The 14,180-nt window shown below is 42.4% G+C and overlaps 1 pseudogene; it reads right to left on the minus strand.

The window, feature by feature from the left end:
- Positions 1-3,687: 3,687 nt before the first annotated feature.
- On the minus strand, positions 3,688-3,838 carry LOC126026480 (uncharacterized; annotated as a pseudogene).
- Between the last annotated feature and the right edge of the window lie 10,342 nt (positions 3,839-14,180).

A 14,180-nucleotide genomic window follows, 5' to 3' on the forward strand; every position in this document is an offset into this window, starting at 1 on the left:
GCCGCGCAACACGCGCGCACGGCTCGGCGCAATTTGGCTCCACTCGGGCCCGGCCGCGGAGGGGCGCACCGGGTGCCAAGGCCCAGGGGGAGCGAGCCGCGCGCCGGACACTCGTTGCCGCACGCCCGGGTCCGGAGTTCCAGCTCCCGCTTGCAGACTCGGCCACCGTGCGCAAAGCTGTCCCCGGCGGCGCGGGAAGGGGCTCCGGTGGCGCTCAGCTTGCGCCGGCTGCGGGTGCAAAGGCGCAGGGTCCCCCCTGCAGCCGAGCGAGCGAGTTGGAGCCGTCCGGGCTGAGTTTTGCGCGCGGGAGACCTGAGAAAGGGGGCAGGCCCGGCGCAGCCTCCATCCAGCAGCTCTGGCCGGGCTGAGCGAAAGCGCCGGATGTTTGCAAATGGGGGTGAGGGGTGGGGGGTTCCAGGTTGGGCCTTGGAGCCTGAGCTGCTGCTGCTGCTGTAGCTGCTGCAGCTGGGGGTCTGATCCGAGCGACGTCGCTTTGTTTCTTGGCTCTAAAAAGGACGCGGTTGTGCCGCCTCCCCAAAACCTGTGCATGCAAAGTTCACTTTGCAAAACGGGCACTCCACGTGCAGTTCCTCCACCCTTGTTTTCCTGAACGCGATTGGAAGTGGGGAGCTGCTGGTCCCCATTGCATCTCAGTGGACCTTGGTTCTAGACCCCCTTGCTCTAGATTCCCCCCCCTTACCCAGTTCACTTTTTGCTGGTTGGGGATAAGAATGAATTGAAATATATATATTTAATAGATAATATCTATTATCTAGGACTTAGTAACTCGGCTGAACAACAAAACCATCTAATATTAGATAATTAACAATAGATAATATCTAGGATAATGATAGATAGATAGATATAATAATATAGATATAATAATAGGTAATACCTAGAACTCATTTGAACAACAGAGCAATACTAGGTTTCTACTCTGAGTTGATGGCCCAATAATCCGTTATGGACATAATAAAAAATTCTATAAATGAATATATATTCATATATAAATTAATATGTAAGTGAAATTATATAAATGAATGTAATAGAGGTTAGCACAGTAGTACAGCAGGAAGAGGTTGGTCTCACCTGCAGATGACCCAGGTTCTATCATCCGCTCCCCATATGGTCCCCAAGTCCTCCACCCCCAAAATGATAACTTAGCACAGAGCCAGAAGTAAACCCTAAGCATGGCCAAGTGTGCCCCAAACGAAAAAAAAAAAACAGTCATAACGATACAAGTGTCAGGATGATTATTATTTTGATTAATAACTGGTACTGGTGTGACTGGAGAGATGGTACAGAGGATAGTGAACTTGTCTTGCATTCATTCAATCAGAATTCAATTCCCAGCACCCCAAATGCTCCCATGAATACCATCAGGAGTAAGCCCTGATCACACCCAAGTGTAGCTCCCAAACCAAGAAAATAAAAATAACTAATACCGTTCATGAATATAGTATATTTGATTAATGATGACAACTCAATCTTAATGATGGGAATAAGGGTCTATAAAACTCTGTGAAGAAAAGGTAAATAGTACTATGATAGTATAAAATAAAGAGCACTTCATTTGGCAGAGGTCAGATGTAAAGACTGAAGAGTGAAGAGGCAAGTGAGTAGAAATTGCAGAAAGTCTGAAGTAAATATTGGGGAGGGTGGTGAAGGAAGTTGTCCTGAAATTTGGGAAGGTGTGTGGATGTCAAAGGTCTTGGAAACCTATTTAACCCCGTGAACAGGCATTCCTGTGTATAGACGAGCACTTTTACGGTCCTTCTAAGTTGTTTAGTATCAACACTCATCTTTTCATTTTGAAGCAGTGAACAAGGTTGGCTAAATATGAATTCAGGCCCAGAGCAATAGAAGAGCGTAGGGTTCTTATCTTGCATAGGGCCAACCGGGTTTGACACTCGGCATCCCATATGGTCCCCCAAGCCTGTCAGGAGAAACCCCTGAGCAATGTGGTGTAGCCCAAGAACAAAACAAAGAAACCAACAAAATCATGCATTTAAGTTTGAAGAGAAAACATGCAGGGCCACCTGCCTCTGCCTGCCCTGTTTTGGTTCTGCTCAGTGTGCAAACATAGGCCCACCCTGTGCTGGAGACAGAAGATAGAAAATTCAGTAAAACAATAAAGGGCCAGAGAGATAGCACAGTGGGTACAGCACATGCTTTATATGTGGCTAGTTTAGGTCCAATCCCTGAGCTCATCAGGAGCATTATGAGTATAGAACCAGTAGGAGGCCTTGGGTACTACCAAGCATCAACCCCCTTAAAAAAAAAACCCACTGTGTTTATTGTACAAGTGCTATTTTCTTCTTACTGACTAATATACTTTTTGTATTTTTGTTTTGTTTTGTTTTGGGTTCACACTGGCTGTGCTCAGGGGTTATTCCTAGCTGTCTGCTCAGAAATAGCTCCTGGCAGGCACGGGGGACCATATGGGACACCAGGATTCGAATCAACCACCTTTGGTCCTGGGTCAGCTGCTTGCAAGGCAAACACCGTTGTGCTATCTCTCCAGGCCCCTAATACACTTTTTGGATGACAGCCACTTTTACTCTAATTTTTCTAATTTTTCTTAATACAGCACCTCCTTGAGTCCCTCAACATTTTTTTATATTCTTATCCACACTTTGTAAATGAGGGAACAACCAAAGAAGACATATTAAAAGAAAGATTCTTGTCACACTGCTTATATGTGACAACTGCAAACAACCAAACTAGAAACCATTTCTCATGCATTCAGATTCAATGTTTCTCCAATATTCTTTACTTTTTCTTTTCATCTCCCAGGAAGCTCAGTGAAATATATTCAATCAGTACACCCCCACACTCTGCTTTCCCATGAACTAATGGCCTTGTTTCGATGTATTTTCTTTCATTACATATAGGTCACATGAAGTCTGTTTTCAGGCTCAGGGAAGAGCTCAAAGAATTCAAGTGAGGGGCCAGAGAATTCAAGTGAGGGGCTGGAGAGATAGCATGGAGGTAACATGGAGATAGCCTCATTTGCAGAAGGTCGGTGGTTCGAATCCCGGCATCCCATACGGTCTCCGGAGCCTGCCATGAGCACAGCTTCAATCCCTGTCAGCACACCCAGAGTCTCGAATTACATTTTAAGGGCTGGAAAAGATAGTAAAGAGAGTCAAGGAATTTGTTTTTGCAAATTCGGTTCATCCTGGTTCATCCCAGCACCAATGGTACCCAGAACACTTCAAGAGTAATCCCTAAGCACAGAACCAGGAAAAGCCACAGAGCACTGCCAGATGTGACTCAATTTCTTCCTCACTACCAAAAGAAAAATTTTAGCTTATACTGTGATAGGGTTTTCTATTTTTGACCTTTGATGGAATTAATAAGTAGCACACTAAGAATGAGTGTGGCCTTTCTGGGAACGAACTCAACCCTGGCAACAACTCAACTCAATTCAACACACACCCCCGGGGCTCCCCCCCCCCAAACCGTAAGATTTTTAACTTTATCCTGTGATGACCCTTGACTATAGCTGGAATTAGTAACATGAGCACTGAGTTTTCCAGAGCACAGCAAGAGAAGTGTGGCCTTTCCAGAAGCAAAAATATACTTGTTGCCACAGACAAAACAGGAAAACGAGACTTTTGTTTGTCAAATTCCTTTAAGAAGTGATTTTGAAATCTGTGCTTACTTGTTTGCCTTTTTTCCCTCCACGGACGCAATCTGTACTACCACAAATTATGCAGTTGAGTTTCCCACATTTGAGGAAATCGCAGGGGTCATCACACCCGGAGTGCAATGGGCGAGCCTTGCCCTGGGGAAGCCACCTACCTGATCATGGTATCTCCCATCAGGTAAGTATTACTTGTTTGCTTTTAAAGTACGCTATGAGAGAATAAAGATTCACAGTACATTCAACAAGGTAAAAAAAAATTAAAAATTAAAAAAAAAAAAAAAAAAAGCTTCTGGACCTGGAGAGATAGCACAGTGGCGTTTGCCTTGCAAGCAGCAGATCCAGGACCAAAGGTGGTTGGTTCGAATCCCGGTGTCCCATATGGTCCCCCGTGCCTGCCAGGAGCTATTTCTGAGCAGACAGCCAGGAGTAACCCCTGAGCAACGCCGGGTGTGGCCCAAAAACCAAAAAAAAAAAAAAGAAGTCATTCCTGAACATCACCGGATGTGGCCAAAATCAATAGCAGGAGCCTGAGAGATAGCACAGCAGGTGGTAGGGCATTTGCCTTGCATGTGGTCTGGCAACTAATCCCTGACATCCCATATGACCCTCAAATTAGCCAGGAGTAATATCTTAGCACAGAGCCAGGAGTAATCCCTGAGTGCTACAAGGGGTAACCCCCAAACCAAAATAAATAAATAAATAAATTCTACTTTTTCAGAAACTTCTTACATTCTATTGACTCAGTTAATTACACGCACAGTCTAAAATCCATATTCTAAGGTCCTCAAACATTTTAAATGGGACCAGTTCACTGTCCCTTAGACTGTTAGAGAGCTAAACTATAGTTATATATATAAAAAAAAACAAAACTATGAACAAATTCCTATGTGTAAAACCACCTTACATTGTGAAATCGCCCCACGCACCATATTTCCAACACCAGGTGGATGGGTCTGATGAAGGGTAACTGCAAAGAATTAATAAACCAAACCAGTCAGGAGAGAATCATGAAGTTGAATTGGCTTCTTACGTCATGGTCTCTCTTCACACCATGCCAAACTGAAAACTTCTTTATGACCAACCACAGGGGGAGGGTCTGGTGAGAGACAGAAGTACCTATCCAGGTGGACTTTTACAAGTCAAAGGGCTTGGTGAAAAGAAAGAGAAAGTTGGGGGAACACCTTTGTTTTGGGTAAAGGCTGGGTGTGGCCTAACAACAAATGTACACTGCACTATCTTATTTTGAAGTTATATAAAATGGGAACAAATACAATATTTAAAATGAAGAACAAGTAAAGTTAAGTCAACAAACTTACCAGTATTTCAATAGGAATTATGGGCTGGCTCTTGGTCAACTTAGTTTTAGGACCCCAGCCTGGTACTGAGAGGAGGAGTCAAGAGACAGAGAAAAGGAGGGGAGTCAGAGAGTATATGTACACCCCACATATGCCTTATTCAGACACAGGATGAGTTGGCTACTAAGCAGGACAGACAGTGGTGGCAAAAACACCTGGTGGGGCTAGATAATGGTCCTCATCAGGCTGCAGTTGAGAACCCATGTTCTAAGAAAAGGGAAAGCAGTATCGACATGTTAACCAACATGGGCATTCAGTCACAAGATTGCAACTGGAAATTAAGGCCATGCAGGCTAACCATTTGTCCTAATAAAATTCTCTTCTGTATTTGTTGCTGTTGATGTTCTTCTAATCGTATAATTTTGAAAATATAAACTATATATAAAATATAAACTAAAATATAAAATAAAACTACTGAAACAGAATAGGCAAATGTCACATACTGAAGGCAGTTTCTGGTTTATTAACTTCTTGGCAAAACTAGAACTGCTTCAAAGAGTGTCTTTAATCTCCATAAAATCTTGTCATTGAAATCTTGGAGGTGAGCTAGTTAACTTGTGCTAACAGCTTCTGCCTTGTTATCTTAATCTTGATCCCTCAGGCATCATAACTTTTGCACCCTCTTTTGTTTTGTCTTTCATTTGACATTTGGTAGTCATGTAGATCTGTAAACTAAAATAAAAATATTTTTTAGAACTATAGTTACAAAGAAAAAATATGAATTGTATGTAGTCCCATGGCAAAACCCAAAAATCTGTTAGCAGACTGCTTCTTTCAGTCTCCTGGGACAGAAAAATGGTTAAAATTCATCTCTAAAAATATCTCTCATTGGTAAATGAAATAGGTAATGAAGATCTACATGCAGTTTTAATAGATAAGTTCTGGGAATGCTTAGAAGGAATTCTTTTTTTTTTTTTGAAGGCATAGTATTTTTATATATTCATGAACATACATATTAGTTTAAGTTAACATCAAAAGCTTAAGAGGATTTTTTTAAGAGTTAGTCAAAAGGGCACAGTAAAAACGGTGTTAGAGTGGGCAAATATTGTTTGCATAGGCCCACCAAAATATGGGGGTCATAGAAAGGAATAGCCTTGGTCTAAATACAAGGAGACCACTACCCTTGAAGTTTCCTGGCATAAGACCAACTCTAGGCTCCAGGCAAACTAGTTTATTCAATCCAAGTCATTGTCTGTAGTGCCAATACAGTTTTATTTTTCACGCAGTCCTATTGTTGGCATCAGGTTTCTGTATTATTTATGCTGGAATCTGCATATCCAACATTAAGTCAGGCTGGTGTGGGGTATCCTCTAGTTTTACCTCACAAGTAAGGAGCAATACAGCAAGTCCTGTCCAGTAAGCAGGTCATTGTTGTGTTAAGTCTTCTCAGTGTTAAGGGAAGTCTCTTTTGAGTAGATTGATGTCAGAGCAGCTTTAGGGTCTTCCCTGGTAGAGGATTGCCTCCAGGTGATGTTATAGACAACCTTGAATGTTTTGTAGATGTCTTCTCTAGATTAGGGGTGAATGGAGAATTCATTTAAGAAGGAATTCTTATATGAAGTACAGGATTTGCTCTTTCTTAGGTTGGGTTCTCTTGGACCCAATGTTGACCCAATAATGGATTCAGCCAGAATCCATTATATTTTAAACTTGAAACATACTTCTCTACATAGGAAAAAAAGTTCAACAGTCAAACAGAAATTAAGACAAAAATAGTAGCTTTTGCATCGGAGAGATAACATGGAAGCGGGGTGTTTGACTTGTATGCAGAAGGACGGTGGTTTGAATCCCAGCATCCCATATGGTCCCTGAGCCTGCCAGGAGCAATTTCTGAGCATAAAGCCAGGAGTAACCCCTGAGCACTGCCGGGTGTGACCCCCCCAAAAATAATAATAATTATAATAAATAAATGTCCTATAAAAGATTCTATCAGCATACTAAATGATATATCTAAACATATTTTGTAATATATAAAATATTTATTTAAGCACCATGATTATATGATTGCCTAAAGTATCTTTATTTATGATTTAGGTGAGATTTAAAAATATGTATATTATTGACATATACAACTGTATAAATTTAAAGTATTTTGACATATACAACTGTATAAATTTAAAGTATTTTCTGTACTGCAGATGAATTGCCAGCAAATTACCTCCATAGATTTAGCTAAACCTCTATCATGTCGCATAACTATCTTTCCTTTTTTTGTATCATTGGGAACCATCAAGATCTAGTCTTCTAGCAACTGTAAGGTGAACTTTATTAAGAAAAAGTATTATGGAGCTGGAAAGATAGCATGGAGGTAGGGTGTTTGACTTGCATGCAGAAGGACAGTGGTTTGAATCCCGGCATTCCATATGGTCCCCCTGAGCCTGCCAGCAGCAATTTCTGAGCTCATAACCAGGAGTAACCCCTGAGCACTGCCGGGTGTGACCCCCCCCAAAAAAAAGTATTATTAAAAGAAATTTATAGCTGTGAGGAAAGAGAGAGAGAGAGGGGGGGGGGCATGTTCAATAGAGTACACAAGAGGCCTGAAAGATGGTACTTCTCTTTCACAGAATTTGACTGACCCAACTTCAATCCACAGCACTGCATATGAGAACCTCTAGGAATAATTCCTGAGTGCAGAGCCAGGAATATCTCTTGAGCATCGCTAGGTGTGGCCCAAAAACAATAACAAAAAAACAAATTTAGAGATGTGAGGGAAGAGAAAAAGAGAAAGAAAGAGATGTTCAAGAGAGAACAAGGGATGGAGAGATAGTAGTGAAGCAAGTAGAGCAATTGCTGTGCATGTGGCTGACCTGAGTTCAATATCTGCCATCCCATATGATCTCTGAGCACTAGCAGGAGAAATTACACGTAACTCAGAATGCCTGTGGATAAACGTTTTTTAGAGAAAAATTCAGCATTTCTCAAGCAGATGAATGAGCAAGTTTTTCCTTTGGTTCTGATTTTTGTTTTGTTTTATTTTGTTTTTAAATTGTGGCAGCTTGACAGAACTGGTACATATTTTATTAGTTGTTGTAGGCTGAATTGTATCATCCCCAAGTCACAGATGAAAACCATAAGAAAACCTGGGACTGTATTTATTTTTTGTTTGTCTGTTTTTAATTCCGGCTACACCCAGCTGTGCTCAGGGCTCTGCACTCAGGAATCACTTCTGACAGGCTCAGGGGGTCCATTCTTGGATGCTGGGGTGACTAACTCAGGTTAGTCACATGCAAGGCAAACGCCGCCCTCCCCACTTAACTATCTCTCTGGCCTTAGTGACTACATATAAAGATGAGGTCTTTAAGAGGCAATGAAGGTTAAATGAAGTCTGGATCTGTAGCAGCACATATGGTTCCCAGAGCACTGCCAAGAGTGATCCCTGAGCATAAAACAAAAAGTCATTCTTATGTATAGCCTGACCATCCAGAAACAAACCAAAAAGTAAGCTTTTTTTGGTAGGGGGACCATGTGGGATGCCAGGATCAAACCAAAATCACCTCTTTGAAGTGAACTACTTGCTGTACTATTGTTACTAGCACCCTAAATATAAAACATTTAAAAATAAATAATGTAACATTTCTGCTAAAGTTTCTAAGAATGAAAAATACGCATTTTATTCACATGAATAAAACCCTGGGATCCATCTCTGATATATATATATATATATATAAAGAGAGGCCAGAGCAATAGCACAATGGATAGAGCATTTGCCTTGTGTGCAGTTGACCTGGGCTCCATCTCCAGCATCCCATTTGGTTCCCCAAGCCTGCCAGGAGCAACCCTTGTGCATCTCTGAGTGTGGCCCAAAAACCAAAAGAGAAAAAAGAATATATATCTCAATACCATCAGCATCAATTTCCCTCCACCTAGTGCTCCCGTACTCCATCAGCCCCCAACCTCCTACCTGCCAGGACCCTTACAAAATTCAGTGGCTGCAATTTAGGTTCATGTTTTTAGTGTTACTGAATCTCTCTGCTTTGGATATAGAGCTATACCTCACTCAACATTACCAGTATAACCAAAGCCCCAAACCCCTTTCCAACATTACTTTCTTTTCTCATTCTCTTCCTTCCTTTTCAGTTCTTCTCCTCCCTAAGCTCTGGGGTCAAGGGTAATCTAGGTAGGACTCCTCCCTTTACTACAGTACACTTTCTTGTCCAGTTATTCTTTTCATATTACAGCGAGAGGCAGAAAGACAGTACAGGTATTGGGCCCGGAGAGATAGCACAGCGGCGTTTGCCTTGCAAGCAGCCGATCTAGGACCAAAGGTGGTTGGTTCGAATCCCGGTGTCCCATATGGTCCCCCGTGCCTGCCAGGAGCTATTTCTGAGCAGACAGCCAGGAGTAACCCCTGAGCACCGCTGGGTGTGGCCCAAAAACCAAAAAAAAAAAAAAAAAGATAGTACAGGTATTAAGGTACTTGCCTTGCACACCAATGGTGATGGTTCTGTCCCTGCTACTACATATGGGTCCTCCAAGCTCTGCCAGAAGTAATCTGGCACAGAACCAGGAGTAAACCCTGACCAGTGACAGGGATAGCCCATAATCAAACAAAAAAAAAAAACGAGGAGGTGAGACTAAGGCTGAGAACTATATTGAGGGGAGAGCATACCCAGTAGTGATTGAGGCTACTCTTGGTGGTATTCTGGCTCTGTGTGGTACCAAGGACAGAACCAATGACTCTGGCAAAGGAAATATGAGCTCCAGCACTTTGAGCTATCACCCTAGCACCAAGAAATGTTTTTAATTCATATGCCAGTTAAATTAATAATTTAATTCAGTATTCTACTGCAGGCTTAATTTAATAAGACAGGTTGCAAAGAAAACAAACTCTTAAGGTCAAAGTGATAATAGTGTGTAGGGAACGTCCTTGCACATGGCTGGCCTGGATTCAATCCCCATCATAGCATATAGTTCAGATCACTACCAGGAATAATCCCTGAGTACAGAGCCAAGAATCACCCCTGAGCATAGCTGCCCATTGCCTAAAAACTAAGAAACAAAATAAAAACAACAACAACAAAATATTTTGTTCATTAGGGTACAATTTAAAAAAAAATAAATGTCAAGGGGCCTGAGCAGTGGCACAAGAGGTAGAGTATTTGCCTTGTACGCGCTAACCTAGAACTGGACCTCATTTCGATACCCCAGCGTCTTATATGGTCCCCCACGCCAAGAGCGATTTCTGAGCACATAGCCAGGAGTAACCCCTGAGCATCACTGGGTGTGGCCCAAAAAAGCAAAAAAAAAAAAAGGAAGAAAGAAGGTCAAATACATTGCAGGAATGTATTGTCTCACATCTCAAAATTCTATAGACTTATAAAGAATAAACTTCCAAGTTCCTCTTCAAGCCTATCTCCTAGCACTCACCATCTCCTGAGAGGATTCCGAGGCAATGGTGTGTCTACTTGTTTGTGTTCTAACACACTTACATATGTGTCACACGATTAAAGTAAGGCAAAAGTTGCCTTTCAATGTGTGAATCAACGGTCCTTTTTTTTTTTTTCTTCAAATGTCTAGTTTCAGAAAATGATTGAAGAGGCTGGAGTCATAGTAAAGTGGGTAGGGCACTTGCCTTGCATGGGCTGATTCAAGTTCAGTCCCTACCACTGCATATGGTTTCCTGCGCACTGCCAGGAGTGATCTCTGAGCATAGAGCCAGGAGTAAGCCCTGAACACTGCTAGGTGTGGCAAAAAGCCAAAGAGTGAGAGAGAAAATTCTCAGAACAACACGACTTAAGGATAACTGAAGCTTGAAAATCAAGTTCAAAATTCAGCTAAAAATATAGAGAGGTCCAGATGGACACTTGTAAACTTGTGTTACCATAGTAAAAACATAAATAGGACTGGGGAGATAGCACAGGGGTTGGAGTTCTTACCTTGCTTCCCACCAATCCTCCTTCAAACCCTAGTACTGCAGGTGGTCCCCTAGCATTAGCAGGGGTCATTTCTGAGCACAGAGTCAGGAATATCCATGGAGTATTGTGTTGCTATACCAAATCCACTAACTATCTGAAAGAAAATAAGTGAAATTAGACTCCAGAGACCTGTCTGAGAAGCATCCTTCTATTTAGAATAAGTGCTTTCTAAACAAAAATAAATTCAGTATTTTTTGCAATTTTCTATAAGTCTTCCAGTATTTGTTTTTTTGGTTGGTTCTTTGATTGGTTTTTGGGCCATACCTGCTGTGCTCAGGGGTCACTTCTGTCTCTGCACTCAAAAATCACTTCTGGCAAGCTCGGGGAACCATATGGGATGACAGGAATTGAACATGGGTCGATCTTGTGCAAGGCAAATGTCTTACCCGCTGTGCTATTGCTCCAGCTCCAAATCTTCCAATATTTTGAGTCATGAAAATAAAATCAGTTCTTAGAAGCCAGCCTATAGCTCTACATACATTCTTTTCTTCAGCTGCAGTTCTGAACATGTGAGTGGAGGTGTTTTTTTTTTTTTCCTCAGGCTTGTTGTGTGGGCAGCTGTGACGGGCAGAGTCTCCCTTGTGCCCCACACAACAAATATGAAGCACACACAAGCAAACATAAACTTCACTGGCTTACACAGGGCAACAGACAAAAAGTACAGACTGTGGGGTTGGGAATGATATCTTGTGGCTCACTCTCGGGAGGAGACATTTGGCACTTCTGGAAGACACTGAGGCAGATTGGAAAAGGCATAACCTTGAGGCAGGAGGCACTGAAGGGTTTGGCTAACAGCCAGTAAGGGAGAGTGAACTGCCAGTGAAAGCTTCTCTCTGAGAATGCATCCTGGAGGCCTAACCACCAGCTCTGCCTCTCCCCTCGCCCACATTCCTGACTTTAGGAACTAGGGAAGCCAGACTGTGCCCTGTAGCTGCTCACATTGAGGAAGCCTTGTCACACCACAAAGCAACAACACAAACAACAACAAACCCATGAATGTGCCCTGATAGGTCCTGGTACCTTTGTGTCTGCCAGTCTCCATAAATATCAAAGTTTGACTCTGACTCCGCGACCACAGTCTGGCGTACAGAAAAATCGGATCTAGGTTAGACTCATTATTAGATATTCATTGGGAGTATATTTATTTTGTCTTCTGACTTTAAAATACGTTTTAAAATAAATAAAATAAGTTATTTTTGTCTTCTGATTTTAAAGTAAGTTCAAATTAAAACTTGGTGGGGAGGGGTCGGAGAGATAGCATGAGTGTAAGGTATTTACCTTACATGTAGAAGGATGGTGGTTCGAATTCTGGCATCCCATATGGTCCCCTGAACCTACCAGGGGCAATTTCTGAGCATAGAGCCAGGAGTAACCCCTGAGCACTGCTGGATGTGACCCCAAAACAAAAACAAAAATAAAAACAAAAAACTTGGTGGGTGAGGGCCTCACAAGAGGTACTAGAGGAGCAAAGGGGCTCAGGAATTACAACCTGCAATTCTTGCCAACTAAACCAGTGTTTGAATATAAGGAACTGAGTTTGCAGTTAAGTCAAGCAGTGCTTAGGGGCCTCCATGGGCACACCCAGCAGCATTTGGGGGACCTCAGAGCCATATCTACCTCAGAGCCATATCTGGTGATATTTGGTGGGTTGTATGATCCTAGGACCCAACAGGGGTTGTACATATGTCAGACATGCACCCTAATCTATACTATCTTCCTTCTTCCACACAGAAATGCTGTAGTAGCCCTAAAATGTCAGAGACCTAGGATCCATGTCTCTGTGTCACATGGATGTCATGTGATCCCTGAGCATAGGAGGGGAGACAACAAAATTGAATCTGAAGAGGAAACTTACAGGTAAAAGCAGGGAAGCCTTACAAATGGAAGAACTCTTAGGGTTTGGGAGAAACCCTGTCCCACACTAGATTTAAGTGTTTCAGTGTTAGCTAGGTAGGCACCACCTGTAAAGTGCCATTTAAAGGATTGTTGTAGAGATTATCTAATTGATGATTATCTGACTGGACTTTATCCGGGCAATCTGGTCAGTTGTTATGTAGGGGGCCTAATCAGTCATTTTGTAAAGCAAACTTTCAAAATCTCATTTACTTAGTAGAGAATCAGTGAACAGAAATAGATCAGGGGCAGGGATGTGTCAAGTATATAAACACGGGTCCTGAGTTAACTCAAAAGACCCACTCTCCTGGACATGGATGTGCTGTTAGACTCAGAAACTGTAAAGTTGGGGCTGGAGCAATAGCAAAGTGGTAAGGCATTTGCCTTGTATGTGGCCAATACAGAATGAACCCTGGATCAAATCCCGGCATCCCATTTGGTCCCCCGAGCCTGCCAGGACTTCAGAGCACAGAGCCAGGAGCTCCACTGGGTGTGACCCAAAAACAAACAAACAAAGAAGAAACTGTAATTATGAGAGCTCTAACACTGAAGACTTTTGAGATATGGGTACTGTTCTTAAGGACCTTCTCTGAGAACTCAGAAACTAACTATATGTGCTATAACCCAATTGGCCCTTCTACTTCTCAGAAAACTAGAAAGAAAACTGACTGGTCATGTGGGGAAGGAAGAGAAGCTGCTGAAAGTTGTTATAAAAGGTTACATGTTACATGAGGTGCACTCTTGTAGAGTTCAAACCATACACCATGTCATGAAATTGGTAGATTGGCCATGACTTTCCTGGTTGACAGGGGTCATGTGACATCAGACTGAAATTTAATATGCTTCTGAACTAATGTCTAATGTTCTTGATTTTTCATTTCTATTTTTTTTTTTTTTTTGGTGGGATGGCAGGGTTTGGGCCACACCTAGTGGTCTCAGGGCTTACTTCTGGCTTGGCACTCAGAGATCACTCCTGGTGGGCTCAGACAACCCTATGGGATGCCAGGGATCTGCCTGGATCAGCCATAAGCAAGGCAAGTGACTTGCCTGCTGTACTATCTCTCCAAACCCTTGATGTGCATGATTTCACTGAAGTCTGGACACATAGGAGCTAGCTGACTTAGATTTAAATACTAACTTTGATCCTTCTGGGCTGTATTTCTTTATTTTTGGTTTTTTGTTTTTGTTTTGTTTTGTTTTTGGGCCACACCCAGCGTTGCTCAGGGGTTACTCCTGGCTGTCTGCTCAGAAATAGCTACTGGCAGGCACGGGTGACCATATGGGACACCGGGATTCGAACCAACCACCTTTGGTCCTGGATCAGCTACTTGCAAGGCAAACGCTGCTGTGCTATCTCTCCGGGCC

This window comes from Suncus etruscus, chromosome 13, assembly GCF_024139225.1.
Source record: "Suncus etruscus isolate mSunEtr1 chromosome 13, mSunEtr1.pri.cur, whole genome shotgun sequence".
In the NCBI taxonomy this organism is placed as follows: domain Eukaryota; kingdom Metazoa; phylum Chordata; class Mammalia; order Eulipotyphla; family Soricidae; genus Suncus; species Suncus etruscus.